General features: G+C 32.1%; 1 long non-coding RNA gene across 1 annotated transcript; it reads left to right on the top strand.

Moving 5' to 3' along the window:
• Positions 1-683: 683 nt before the first annotated feature.
• LOC143081628 (uncharacterized) lies at positions 684-3,830 on the top strand. Its single transcript, XR_012979999.1, has 3 exons — positions 684-791; positions 2,494-2,679; positions 3,608-3,830. It is a non-coding gene; the product is annotated as an uncharacterized LOC143081628 (long non-coding RNA).
• The last annotated feature ends 11,003 nt before the right edge of the window (positions 3,831-14,833 follow it).

Genomic DNA, 14,833 nt, shown 5'->3' with positions numbered 1-14,833 from the left:
CTTGGCTAACCAATCACCAGTTTCTCATATAAAAGTATCTTTTTACTAATGCTACGAATCTTTCATGAAATATAGATAATAGTTTCATAATCGTACCCCTAAACGCGCGTGTAATTGGCTAACAAATGTCATAATAAAAGAAAATTCAACCAAACTTGACATTATTGTTTTAGGGGTTTCGGGGTTTGCCGTTTCAGAATCAAACGATCTGTGGATACAAATATATTGATATTGTTAAGTTCTATCAGTAAGGTATTGTTCTAATGACATTACCCATTGACCTTTCGATTCGAAACGGAGAATAAGACAAAAAAAATTATATATTAAAATGTTAAAAGCGAAATACGTGAGAAAAATTGTTCATATGAGACAGTACTCAGTAGAATATGTTTATATTTCCAAAAGATTGAAAAGATTTCTAAGGAAACTCTTATTTGAAAACCATTAAAGTGCAAAATCAAAATACATATAATGCTATTTAAAACTAGTATACAAAGACGAGCATTGGTGGATAATTTGATCGAACAAACATCAGAAAATGGTCAGTTGAATAAAAAAAAAGTGCATTTGTGTTCTATGGTAGCTTCGAAGACGTAGCTCTTAATGTCCTTTTGATGATTTTGATATTTGCGGACCAAAGATGTTGTACCGAGAACTACTGACATCATTTACTGTTTTTATAGGAGAGACTTCGATGTTTTCATGAAGAGATTAAAGTTTAGGAGGAGAAAATTTCGTTCCCTAAATAATCAAATAGAAAAAGCTTTTAAACTAGCAGATCGATATTGTAGGTAAGTTAATTTATAATCATTAAAAGTACATTGTATAATTGTAATTTCATTGCCTATGTAATCATTCAGCACGACACCGTCAATCTGAGCAGTTGATTTGCTTGGTAAATTTTACTTCTGGTTAAAGTGTATTCAGCTTTATATTTGGAGATTTTTTTTTTGTTTGATACTGATGTTTGAATTAAATATTATATGTGTAGATATATGTATGAATTATGTTTATTTCTTATTAATTATATAGCATCGGCGTTGTCGTGCGACTATCCACTTTACAAAGTCTTTGGTATTTATTATAGCCTTTTATGGCGTGTTTATATATACTTGGATATTTGGTTTAAGTATTGGTTATGTATACTTGGATATTTGGTACAAGTATTGGTTATACTTGGATATTTGGTACAAGTATTGGTTATACTTGGATATTTGGTACAAGTATTGGTTATACTTGGATATTTGGTACAAGTATTGGTTATACTTGGATATTTGGTACCAGTATTTGGTTTTATGTCTTCATTGATGGGTGGTTTATACCAGGAGAATATTGCAGTATACAGTCAAAGTCTTCTTTGAAAAATATTTAAAAAACAAAACAATATATATGTTCCTGGTATTAGTGATTGATTATTTGGTATTTAACGGAGTTTTTATGCAATGTTGGTTATTTCTTGGCGACCATTTTGTTTTTAGTGATGATGGAACCAGGAAAGATTGGATAGCACAAAATATGAAATCGTCATAAATTTGTGAAAATGTTTTTTGGAAAGTTAAACACGATGCTGAGATTTTTTATAAATCATCCTTGATACTATTCTGTAGTGAACCGAGATGGGCTTTTTTAAGTAACGACTTTATTCTGCCCATTTTGCTATACTAAGGTATCATTGTTGTATTTAAGATTAAGTTAACATGGGTAATCGTTTAACTATGACAAATAAGAAGTTGTTTCATCCTGCTAAGTGGTCAACCTCAGGTTTTTATTTTATTCCGGAGAATACCTCCATATGGTTGATTTTTAACCGCATTGGCATTTCGTGGTACCAACGGTTGCCTCGAGTATAAGAAGCCCTAGGTTCAAACCCGACCTGATCAACCCTAAACGTCAAGAATATCATGTTCTTCTTCTCCGCTAGACGTGCTGTATCAAGTAGCTAGTAAAAGAAAAATCTGGTCGGCTTATAATCAGAATATTGTGTCCGACTTGAGTGGCATGTCTTCCTATGGACGACCACCTTGTAAACTAGCACGTTAAAATCCGACTTAGAATGACGGTAAAGAAGGGTTTATAATCATATTACTTTCATGCTCTCGTCCTAAATATGTTTTAAAATTTGACGCTGGACGTTATCCATCATTTCTGGTTTTAGATAGTTTGTTGGCTCAGTAAACAACCATTTTTATATTAAATTGATGGATTTGTATTTCCTCATGTTTTATAACAGTTCAAAAATTGCGCTGTTAATGTTAGCGATGAATTGCAAAGTTCGAATTGTTTTTGCACTTTGTTACCTTTAAACATGTTTTAGTTTCATAGTGGCAGATGGGCTATAACTGAGATTTATTGGAAATTGAAAAAAAAAAACAGTACAACAAAGCATTTCAATCCGAAAGAAATTAAAAAAAAGTTCTAGCATACAGGTTTTCGTTCAAAAAAGCCAATTACAGATGTGTAAAACAATGTGCAATTCAATTTACTATGTTTTAGAAAGCCAACAATTACATCTACATTTACTGGCTTCAAAGTAAAGGACTTTGAGAAGACTGTACTGTGTCCAGGAAGTTGGACCAAAGCGCAATTTCCAGAGACTTTTATCGCTGAAAATGGGATGGCATGCTATACTCTTAAGAACTTTTTGAAGATACCGAATTGTCCAACATATAATTGTGAAAGGTATGAATTACAGAATATCACTCAATATTGTAATGTATTTCACATTTTCATCTTTAGAACCAAAATAACATTTTAAGAGCAGTAAACTAAACTCAAATCTCATGAAAATATGTTTTTTTTTTTATTAATTTCGTGCCGTGATCGAAGCGGTTTTTTTTTTAAATTTGCTTTCATTATGCAAAATGCTCAACCATAAATTGAAATTCAAGGATATGGAAATGCTTGGAACCTATAAAGGATCTTTTGTAATAATAATAACACTAGTTTTCTTAGTGGATAGCACATAGAGTCATACGACTAGTTAACAATAACTATTATATTTATATATATTACAGTAACATATAAAAGTGTAAAATTCAATAATAATAAAAAAAAATCTGGTACAATATAAAACTATGACATTAAAAGAAAATTAAAAGAATAACAAATTACCTCTTCGGTCAACTTCGACGAAGGAAGTTTGAACCATACTTTCTAAATACTATATGTAGCAATAAATGATAAACTTGACTTCAGAGTTCTTACTGCAACATTGACTGTTTTACATCGTTGTAAATATAATAGAATTTGATGCAATTGTCATACAAGTGAGAGGTTTAGCGCTATAAAACCAGGTTTCATTCACCATTTTCTACATTTTACAATGCCTGTACCAAGTCAGGAATATGACAGTTGTTGTCCATTTTTTTGGTGAGTTTTATCATTTGATTTTGCCATTTCATTAGGGACTTTCCGTTTTGAATTTTCCTCGGAATTCAGTATTTTAGTGATTTTACTTTTTACTAACACATGTCTCCATATAGTGTTATATTACTTAGATATTTTCAGGAAACGTTACAAATGATTGCATCTCAGTGATCAAGAAATATTGAATCAGTTTGATATTCAAATATTATTTTGATTTAAAAAAAAAAAAAATTTTTCACAGTGGAAAATGTGCCCTTGGTGAAGATTACCCGGATCCAAAAGCTGTTCCTGTAGTAAAATATATTTGTCAACTATCCAGTTTTGTAGACATTCCGTTTTACGCCATCTGTAAAAGGGGTAACAAAATCGATGTCGTGAAAGAAGTTTTAACGGTATCACGCTGTTGTGAGTGTAGTCAATTGACGTGTAAACATACTACGTAATAAACGATTTAAAATATCATTTTTCAGGCCTTTGATTTAGATACAAAGGAATAGCATAAAAAAGAGTTGAAACACATTCTTGTTTCCCTTACTATCCAGGAAAATAAACACCATAGTTAGTTTGGTACTAAAGCTATTATATTTCTTTCAAAAGAAACATTCATTAAGTAGGCACTTTCAGCACATGATTCATTTCCTCACATCTAAAGCTTTATAGAAGGCAAATATGTTTCCATTGCTAAGCAGGTATTGATGTTAATCATTGTAATTTATTATTGAATATACAACTCTTTCCACATATAGGAATCGACAAATTATCCGATTTTTACTATCCATTAAAAACATTAGCAAAAAGAAACACACAAAACTACAATCAAGTATCCTGAAACATCTTCTTTTATAGAGAGCTACTGGTAAATGTTCTACAGCAGGTTCTTTTACACAGAACAATTTACAATGCTCTTGATCGGCTAGTTGTGGTACAAAAAAATTCTTTTAAAAACAATCTATTAAATAGGTTTCGGTACTGAGAACAATTGACAAATGTCCTTAAACTGGTTCTGATACGGAGAACTACTTAGGAAATGTCCTAATGCGGCTTCCATACCAAACACCACTGAACAATGTCCTCATACAGGTTCTGGAAAACAAAATTACAGGTGTCCTAAAGCATCTTGTGTTACAAATGACCTAAAGCAGTGTATTGTATAGTGAACTACTAACAAAATTGCTCTAAACAATCTTTGGTACAGAAAACTACTGCAATGTCCTAAAACATCTTCTAGTACAAAAAGCTACTGACAAGTGTCCAAACGAAACAACCGACGGAGACCTGAACCTAGTTTTTGTACAGAGAACTACTGACAGATCTAATAAGCAGGCTCTAGCACAAATAACTATTGCCAAATGTTCTTAAACATGTTCCGATAACGAGACCTACCTACAGATGTCCTAAAAATTCTTTTGATATCAAGAACTATAGCAAACGTCCTAAAGCATCTTCGGTTCAAAGAACAACTGCCAAAGTCATAAACCATCAAATGTCCTATAGAGGATCAGGTACAGCAAACTACTGACAAATGTCCTAAACAGGTTTTGATACAGATAACAGTTACTACTGACAAATGTTCTATAGCAGGATCGGGTACAGAGGACTTCTGACAATGTCCTAAACAGGTTTTGATACAGATAACTACTGACAAATGTTCTATAGCAGGATCAGATACAGAGGACTTCTGGCAATGTCCTAAACAGGTTGGATACATAGAGAATAATACATGGCAAAATCCGTATCATATGTCGTATCATCCCGAGACATCAATATCAGCCCAAGGGCCTTTAGGCCCGAGGGATGATATTGGTCGAGGGTGATACGGCATGTGATACGGATTTTGCCATGTATTATACACTTTATCATATATTTCAACAGAAGAGTATTAAATTATATGAACTGTTTTTCTGATCCATAGCACTGGGTTACCTTCAGTTCTACTTTTGTCTTGTTTCAAAAGCCTTAAAAGAACTGCTCAATTACTTATCCGAAGCACCTGGGTTACTTTACAATTTGCGTGCTGTTGTTTTAAAAATATTTTGTTTATTATTGTATTAATTTGTGTGTTTTGTATCTTTTGTATGTTTCATAGTTGCATTCAGTGTGCCAAAAAATATGAAAACTTGACGTTCGTGACGTCACATACAATATGAAAACTCGACGTTCGTGACGTCACATACCAAACAATGACGTCATTACCTATTTTGAGGAAAATTTGTCTTCAGCAAAAAAAACAACAAAACTGACTTTATGTTAAAAAAAAAAAAAAAAAAAAAAAAAAGTAGGGGTGTGATAAAGGGTAGGGGTGTGATAAAGGGTATGCGATAAAGGGTGCGCATCAAAGTTGCGCGATATGGATTAAACAGCAGGCTATTTATCACATATGCAAAACTACTGTATTTACTACTAAACATATGATAAAAATGAATACTGACAAATGTCATATAGCAGTATCAGGTTCAGAGAATTACAGGCAAATATCCTTAAATGGTTTTGATACAGAGAACTTCTAGCATATGTCCTTAAGCAGTTTCTGGTACAGAGAACTACTTACAAATGTTCTCAAGCAGGGTCGGGTACAGCAGACTACTGACATATGTCATAAAGGTGTAATACCATCATTGATGTTCCCCTATTAGTCAATTTTAAATTTGCAGAATTTATCTGGATTTCAAAATAATAAATACTTGGCATGAGTAAAGTTTTATCCTGTTCAGTACTGTAGAAAACAAATTCACATAATATTTCATTGCATATAAGAAAATGACCATCACTGGAAGTTAACCAATCAAATTTTCACATCTTTTTAACAAGGTTCAGTAACCATGTAACCTCAAGTTTCCAAAATATTCTATAGAAACGCCAAATAAATAAAATAATGGTGCTTTGAAATGCCAAAGATATATGTTTATGACCCATAAATGTTTTAGTGCAATAATACTGTAAAATTAAAGGAATATTTTTTTCTACCTATTTTCGCGACATATGTCCTAAAGCTGGTTATTGTACAGAGAACTACTGACATATGTCCTAAAGCTGGTTATTGTACAGAGAACTACTGACGTATGTCCTAAAGTAGGTTATTGTACAGAGAACTACTGACATATGTCATAAAGCTGGTTATTGTACAGAGAACTCGTGACATATGTCCTAAAGCAGGTTATTGTACAGAGAACTACTGACAAATTTTTATAAAGCTGGTTGTTGTACAGAGAACAACTGACGTATGTCTCAAAGCTGATTATTTTACAGAGAACTACTGACATATGTTCTAAAATTGGTTATTGTACAGAGAACTACTGACATATGTCCTAAAGCTGGTTGTTGTACAGAAAACGAGTGTCAAATGTCCTAAAGATGGCTATTGTACAGAGAACTACTGACATATGCCCTAAAGCAGGTTATTGTACAGAGAAATACTGACATATGTCATAAAGCTGGTTATTGTACAGAGAACTACTGACATATGTCATACAGCTGGTTATTGTACAGAGAACTAGTGGAATATGTCATGAAGCAGGTTTTTTTTCACAAAAAACTAGTGGCATATGTCATAAAGCTGGTTATTGTACCAAGAACAACTGACATATGTCCTAAAGCTGGTTATTGTACAGAGAACTACTGACATATGTCCTAAAGCTGGTTGTTGTACAGAAAACTAATGTCAAATGTCCTAAAGCTGGTTATTGTACAGAGAACTAGTGACATATGTCCTAAAGCTTATTATTATATAGACAACTACTGACATATGTCCTAAAACTGATTATTATACAGAGAACTAGTAACATATGTCATAAAGCTGGTTAATGTACAGAGAACTACTGACATATGTCCTAAAGCTGGTAATTGTACAGAGAACAACTGACATATGTTCTAACGCTGGTTATTGTACAGAGAACTTCTGACATATGTCTTAAAGATGGTTATTGTACAGAGAACTACTACCAAATGTCCTAAAGCTGGTTATTGTACAGAGAACTAGTGACATATGTCCTAAAGCTTGTTATTATACAGACAACTACTGACATATGTCCTAATGCTGGTTATTGTACAGAGAACTACTGGTATATGTCCTAAAGCAGGTAATTGTACAGAAAACTACTTACATATGTCCTAAAGCTGGTTGTTGTACAGAAAACTAATGTCAAATGTCCTAAAACTGGTTATTTTACAGAGAACTAGTGACATATGTCCTAAAGCAAGTTATTGTACAGAGAACTACTTACATATGTCCTAAAGCTGGTTATTGTACAGAGAATTAATGACATATGTCCTAAAGCTTGTTATTGTACAAAGAACTACTGACATATGTCCTAAATCTGGTTATTGTACAGAGAACTAATAACATATGTCATAAAGCTGGTTAATGTACAGAGAACTACTGACATATGTCCTAAAGCTGGTAATTGTACAGAGAACAACTGACATATATCCTAAGGCTGGTTATTGTACAGAGAACTTCTGACATATGTCTTAAAGCTGGTTATTGTACAGAGAACTACTAACAAATGTCCTAAAGCTGGTTATTGTACAGAGAACTAGTGACATATGTCCTAAAGCTTGTTATTATACAGACAACTACTGACATATTCCTAATGCTGGTTATTGTACAGAGAACTACTGACATATGTGCTAAATCAGGTTATTGTACAGAGAACTACTAACAAATGTCCTGAAGCTCGTTGTTTTACAGTGAACTAAAACAATAGATAAGATGTCTGATCTGAGGAAACCGATAACATTTGGCAATCAAAAACTATAAATTAAAGAAAAACGGACAGACGCAATAGTAAACTGGAGGATCTCGAGAGCCTGTGTCACTCACCTTGGTCTATGTGAATATAAAACAAAGGACACAGATGGATTCATGACAAAATTGTGTTTTCGTGATGGTGATGTGTTTGAAGTTTTTACCTTACTGAACGTTCTTGCTACTTACAATTATGTCTCTCTATAATGAACTTTGCCCATTAGTAACAGAGGAAATTATTTTGCAAAAATTTATTTTACAAAAATTTACCAAATTAATGAAAATTGTTAGAAATTGACTATAAAGGGCAATAACTCCTTAAGGGGTCAACTGACCAATTTGGTCATGTCGACTTATTTGTAGTTCTTACTTTGCTGAACATTATTGCTGTTTACAGTTTAACTCTATCTATAATAAATAGATGGACGCCAAATGATGAGAAAAGCTCACTTGGCCCTTTGGGCCAGGTGAGCTAAAAAACGATGAAACAGCATTTAAAACAGTAAAACCGTATGAAAATCTTAAGACTGAGTTGAGAAAACAACTAAAAAAACAAGACGAACTCAGAGGTGCTGCAATCAATTAATGAAAAAGGTATTGTTATTACACGTTCAACATAATTTCTGCCTTCTTTCATACATGTAAAGATATTGGTACTTGGCATAACAGTCATCCAAATCATGGTGGTGTTCGTAAAATTTCCGAGGGATTTACTTTATCTTTGCTGTTTGGAATCTTTAACTTCAATTCTTTGTTGTAAGAAACACACGTCAGTCAACTATGTCAGCTGTGATAGGAAACGCAAGTTCTTAAATTTTTATCATATGAAAAGGAACAAAATGATGCCAAAAAAAAACGTTGAGATAACTGGGTGCTCTTGCCAAACATATAATCATGAGCGAATCATATCTTTTATATTTAACATAAAGTTGAGCTCATGTTTCAAAAATTTACCAAACCATTTCTTTTCCGTTACATTTTTTGATAATTTAATTTTGGATGTAACGCGTCTTCTGATTGGCAGACGTTATTTTGTTATGAGCCCATAGACATAATTTAGTCATGTGACCGTGACGTCATCAACGTTTTTTCATGGGGTTTCTACGGTTTAAAATGGAATTTAGAATTAAATTATAAGAAATGACTGTAATATTTTTTTCTGTCTATTCGAAATAACATAAAAAATGTGGTACACACCGCTACGCGCGTTATTCAGTGTGCACCAAATTTTTTATGTTATTTCTTCATAGACAGAAAAAATATACGGAAGCGTATTAGCGCCACACATTTTATTTTTTTTATTTTTCTTCCTATGTTTGCGTTATAACGCAAACCTTTGCGTTATAACGCAAACCTTTGCGATATAACGCAAACCTTTGCGTTTAACGCAAACCTTTGCGTTATAACGCAAACCTTTTGCGTTATAACGCAAACCTTTGCGTTAAACGCAAACCTTTGCGTTGTACCGCAAACCTTTGCGTTATAACGCAAACCTTTGCGATATAACGCAAACCTTTGCGTTATAACGCAAACCTTTGCGATATAACGCAAACCTTTGCGATATAACGCAAACCTTTGCGTTATAACGCAAACATCTTTATTTCAATTATTCATTAAGTTTTGTATATATGTCCGTCTGTCATTCATTTCGGATGTGATTTACTAGTAGATAAAAAAAAAGAAACATACATACAAGGCCAAATCATTATAATAAATATGCATAGGAATAATGGAATAATTGAAGTGCAATTATACATAAATTAAGACTGATTTGTGCATCAGAAAAGTATATAATTTAACAAGAAAATAGATATAGTATATAGTCATATTAAAATTGAAAGATCAAAAATAATGTCATACAATTGTGAAACCTCCAAGTCAAATAGACAAAATGATCTTTCTGCTTTAAAATGAATTATTAATAAGGAAACATTTTTTAAAATCTCAGAATATGATCAAGATTCTTTGATAGAAAGTCATTGAATTTTCATTTCAATATAATGAAGTATTTTTAAGATGCTTGGGTAGCAATTTGAATAGAGAGAACATAATTTTATTAATAAAACATCTTCATTCTATACATTTATTGCCAAAGGGTAGCTTGTTTGAATGTAACCTACTTTACACAGTTCTCAAACGAGAGCTTACTTTGGAAGTATATTTATATTCGGTTATAGCTATATTAGCAGGGTTGATTTTTTTCTTAGGTATAACCTCAATTTACTCAATTTTCTTTGTAATATATATACTAGTAGTAACTTGGATATCGTTTTTGGGGACCTTTATAGTTTGTTGTTTAGTGTGAGCCAACGCTCCGTGTTGAAGACCGTAATTCGGCCTATGATGGTTTACTTTTACGAATAGTGACTTAGATGGAGAGTTTTCTTATTGGCACTCATACCACATCTTCTTATATTATTATGCTCATTATTAGTCATTGATATGATCTAATTATTCAAGCAGTTTACTTTGCAATTACTACAAAGGTGATAAATTTTATTATATCCAGCCTCCTCCATTAATAACTACTGTTTCCTTTGAATCTTAAATAAGAAATAAGATAAAACAAATGTTTGCGTTATATCGCAAATGTTTGCGTTATAACGCAAAGGTTTGCGTTATATCGCAAAGGTTTGCGTTATATTGCAAAGGTTTGCGTTATAACGCAAACATAGGAAGAAAAATAAAAAAAAAAAATGTGTGGCGCTAATACGCTTCCGTAAAAATATTACAGTCATTCCTTAAAGATAAAAGAAAAATTTCATTGAAAACGATTTACATAGTACCTGCTTCAAGCAGATGGTACAGTGAAAATAACGTCGACTACATGTCAAAAGTACACAAGGATTTGTGCGTTTATTATTTATAGATATACTGTATTGCATGTTTTACATTAATTATGCAGTGTTCAAATTCCTAGCTAAATGAATAAATTACTAATATTAATGCGTAAGTCATAATATATTAGATATATGAGAATTTATAAATTACAAATCAACCGTATGTAGTTAAGATGATTTACTTTACAAAAAAGTTCATATCCTGCAACAGTTTGAACAAGCATATCAGGTATGAAAATAAACATGCATAAATTCACAAAAGTAGATAAAGAAACGAGACATTATGCATTTGAAGGTAAGAATTTTTACTGAACGTTCTGATCTGTATTTGGTCATCTAGATATACCTTTTAAGATTTGAAATAAAGTGTTGTACAAAGTACAGTTCATGAACATATGATATCAAATTATCGCCTAAATGTGACTGAAATATTGCCCACCAGACGATATTTAATCGAAGCGCTCAGTTTATCGTTTTATATATTTATTCCTTTTTAATATAACTGGTTGAAGTGGTATGATTGTAAGACAATGATGGCTAATGTCACTGGTGGTAAGCGGATGGTCGTAACTATCCGAAAATGGGAGACTACTCTAGGGATACATTTTTCTTTTCCGTTTTAGTGCAGTAAAAGATTTATTTGAGTCAAACCGCTTGTCTCATACATACTAATAGTCAGTGCGTTGATATTGAAACAAAATTTGATAAACAAAATCATTCCAATTTTCGTAAAATAGTCATTCAATAATTCGAGCATGATGGTATTAACTAAAACAACAAAAATGTTCAGGATGGTCGTAACTTAATTTTGTGGTGGTCGTAACTCTTTATGAAATAGGATCGAATAAGCTTAAAACAAGTCTAGAGTTTTAGACGCATATCTTATTATATGAATATTTATATGATACATAATTGTGAAGTTGATTTCACCAAATGATAAAAACTAAAAGGGGTGAAGAGAGCCTTAAGGGTACATGTAAAGTGCGAAACGGATGAAAATTGGAACGAATCGAGAAAAAAACACAATACTAAATGAAATGACCAGTCACTTTTGCTTTAAATATAATGTTTAAAAAACCAAAAGGCAAATAGTTATAAGCGGTTAAATTCATTATCAATGTAAATTTCTCAAAAGTGGAGAATTCATTTTAAAACAAGAACCACAGTCTTGGTTATGATCATTTTTGGTTAAGAATAAAGAAAAGGCGTTTTTAACAAATTTGACATTATATGAAATAACAGTTTCCTGATTTGTTTTGTTTAGATTTTGCATCTATTGAAAAGATAAACTTTTTAACAACTTTTATACCTATTAAGTGGAATTTAAAAGAAAAATCTACAATTTAAGCTGATACTTTAAGTCGAAAGAGCATAAGCAAGGAATCAAAATAATGTTGGGTGGGGGGTCGTTATCGAGACTGGACCAATTCACAGGTCCGTACTCGAATTATAGAACATACGCCTTATTCTTAGTCTGGATTTTGAAAAGTCGTATTGTCATTTGGTAGTCATGCTGATTACAAGGTGCAATGTCGAAGTTCATGTCTAATTATTACCCGTTGTTTTAGAAAATTCTGAATACGTCTATTGGTACCATGCTATCCGCTATACATCTTTGTCGTTCTTATTCAAAATACCCTCAACCCTTGACCACAGATTTTTTATTCCCAATTCATAAAGGGAACGATGCATCCGATCTTAATAACTATCGAGAAATTACAATTACTGATCCATTGGGGAAGCTTTTTAATAAGATACTTGATACACGTCTTTGTAAATTCTTAGATAAATATCATATCATTGATGATAGCCAAATTGGGTTTACCAAAAAAAAAAACATGACCATCTGACCACATGTTCATTCTAAAACTTATTTTATTGTAATACAAAAGAAGGTAGAGTGTTTGCCTGCTTTGTTGATTTTCAAAAGGTTTTTGAATCTTAGATGCAGTCATTCACCCAGGGATAAAACGTAAGCTATTAGATATATAAGAAAAGGGTAACAGGTCTCTTTAGAACTAAAGTTGGAGTAAAACAGGGAGACATTTTGAGTCCAATTTTGTTCAAATTTTCATAAATGAACTTCCTGATTGTTTTACAAGTTTCCCTGATCCAGCTGTTGCTAATTTACGACCAGTCCATTCTTTACTATATATGCTGATGATATTGTAATTTTTTTAACTTCGGTAAAAGGACTTCAGAGTAAACTTGATGTATTAAGTACTAGTTGTAAAGATAAGTGTTTGAAAATTAATCCCATTAAAATCAAGGTACTTGTATTTAACAAGGCAGGCAGACATATCGAACATGATTTTTATTTTAATAACAAACTTATTGATTGTGCTCAACGTTGTAAATATTTAGGAATAACTTTTATTGTATATTTTTCCTTCATGGCTACAGACTACTACTATTTGATTCAACGCGTGCAGCAGTGTAAAATATATTCCAACAGCATTAATACTTTCTAGGTTACCACAATGTTCATTTGCGACATCATGGATTAAGTTTTTATTTCGTACCAATACTTAAAACAAATATCAATGATATACCGCAAGATCGTCATGCAATTGATAAAAAATAAAAACAACTCGTTAAATAAAAAACAGGACTCCGAAAAGCATTTGTGTATTTAAATTAATCATAAACGATCCAAAGCCGAATATTTGAAAGCCAATGGTTTATAAAAACTGCAAAAGCTGAATAAATATTAAGGATGATTGTTCAAAATTGTACGTTCAATAATTTCATCTGCCGACATGATTGCAGGTAATAAAAAGTCTTAAATAAAAAAAAAATCTAAAAGCAAATATGAGGAAATACACGTGTATTCAAGAATTTATGCCTTACATGTAACGTACTGTACAAATATATTAATACTCAACCCTAACATAATATTTGGCTTAATGCGAGTTGATTAGTTGTCACTGTGACTCCTAAATGATGGTCGTTAGGAGCATCATGTTAGGAGTATATGAACAATGTATGTTTGATAATTCTTAATTTCTGCATACCATTATCAGAGTAACAAATTAAATAATATTAATTTCAGTAAACTTTATATAACAACCGAGTTTATTAACATGGTGCTTTTTAAAATAATTTGATAAAAGTTCGTCTAAATACTTGAGTTTCGGTCATCTTTCAAAGTTACGACCATCATCAAAAATACTATTTTTGACATGACGACCATCACAATTTAAAGTTACGACCATCATGCTCGAATTTTTGAATGACTAATCTACGAAAATTGGAATGATTTGATGTGTCAAATTTGGTTTCAATACCAACGCACTAACAATAAGTGTATATGAGACAAGCGTTTTGACTCAAAGAAGCTTTTACTGCACAAAAATCGGAAAAACTTATCCCTAATGTTGTCTCCCATATTCAGATGGTCGTAACTTTAAGTTACGACCATCCGCTTACCACCAGTGAATGTGCATGACTGAAGAACTATCTAAGCTAACAAAATCAGATAACATGAACACAGAAAGGGTCAATGATTACAAGAGCGTAATTATCCGAAGAGTAAAAGTTGTATTCCATATTCTTTTTTTTTAAGAGTAGACAAAATGGGTAGCTGTTCATGATACTAGAAGTCGCAGTATTGTATTACAGCCAAAAAAATGTGTATGGTCAAGGCTCCGTGTTGAAAGTCGTACTTTGACCTATAATTACATACTTTTTATACATTGTGTTTTGGATTGAGAGTTTTCTCATTGGCACTTTTACACATATTCTGTTTTATAATTACATACCTTCCGTGTCGAAAAAAAACCCGTCTCGTTTGATATATTATAGGGTGTGTATTCACTACCCATAGCCGGTAATAGGGAGTTTTCATTGTTTTTCAGGAATATGCAGTACTTTTATCAATTTG

The sequence above is a fragment of the Mytilus galloprovincialis genome, chromosome 7 (genome assembly GCF_965363235.1).
Source record: "Mytilus galloprovincialis chromosome 7, xbMytGall1.hap1.1, whole genome shotgun sequence".
Classification (NCBI taxonomy): Eukaryota; Metazoa; Mollusca; class Bivalvia; order Mytilida; family Mytilidae; genus Mytilus; species Mytilus galloprovincialis.
The sequence above is the reverse complement of the archived record's forward strand: the minus strand, read 5'-3'. Positions and strand labels throughout refer to the sequence as shown.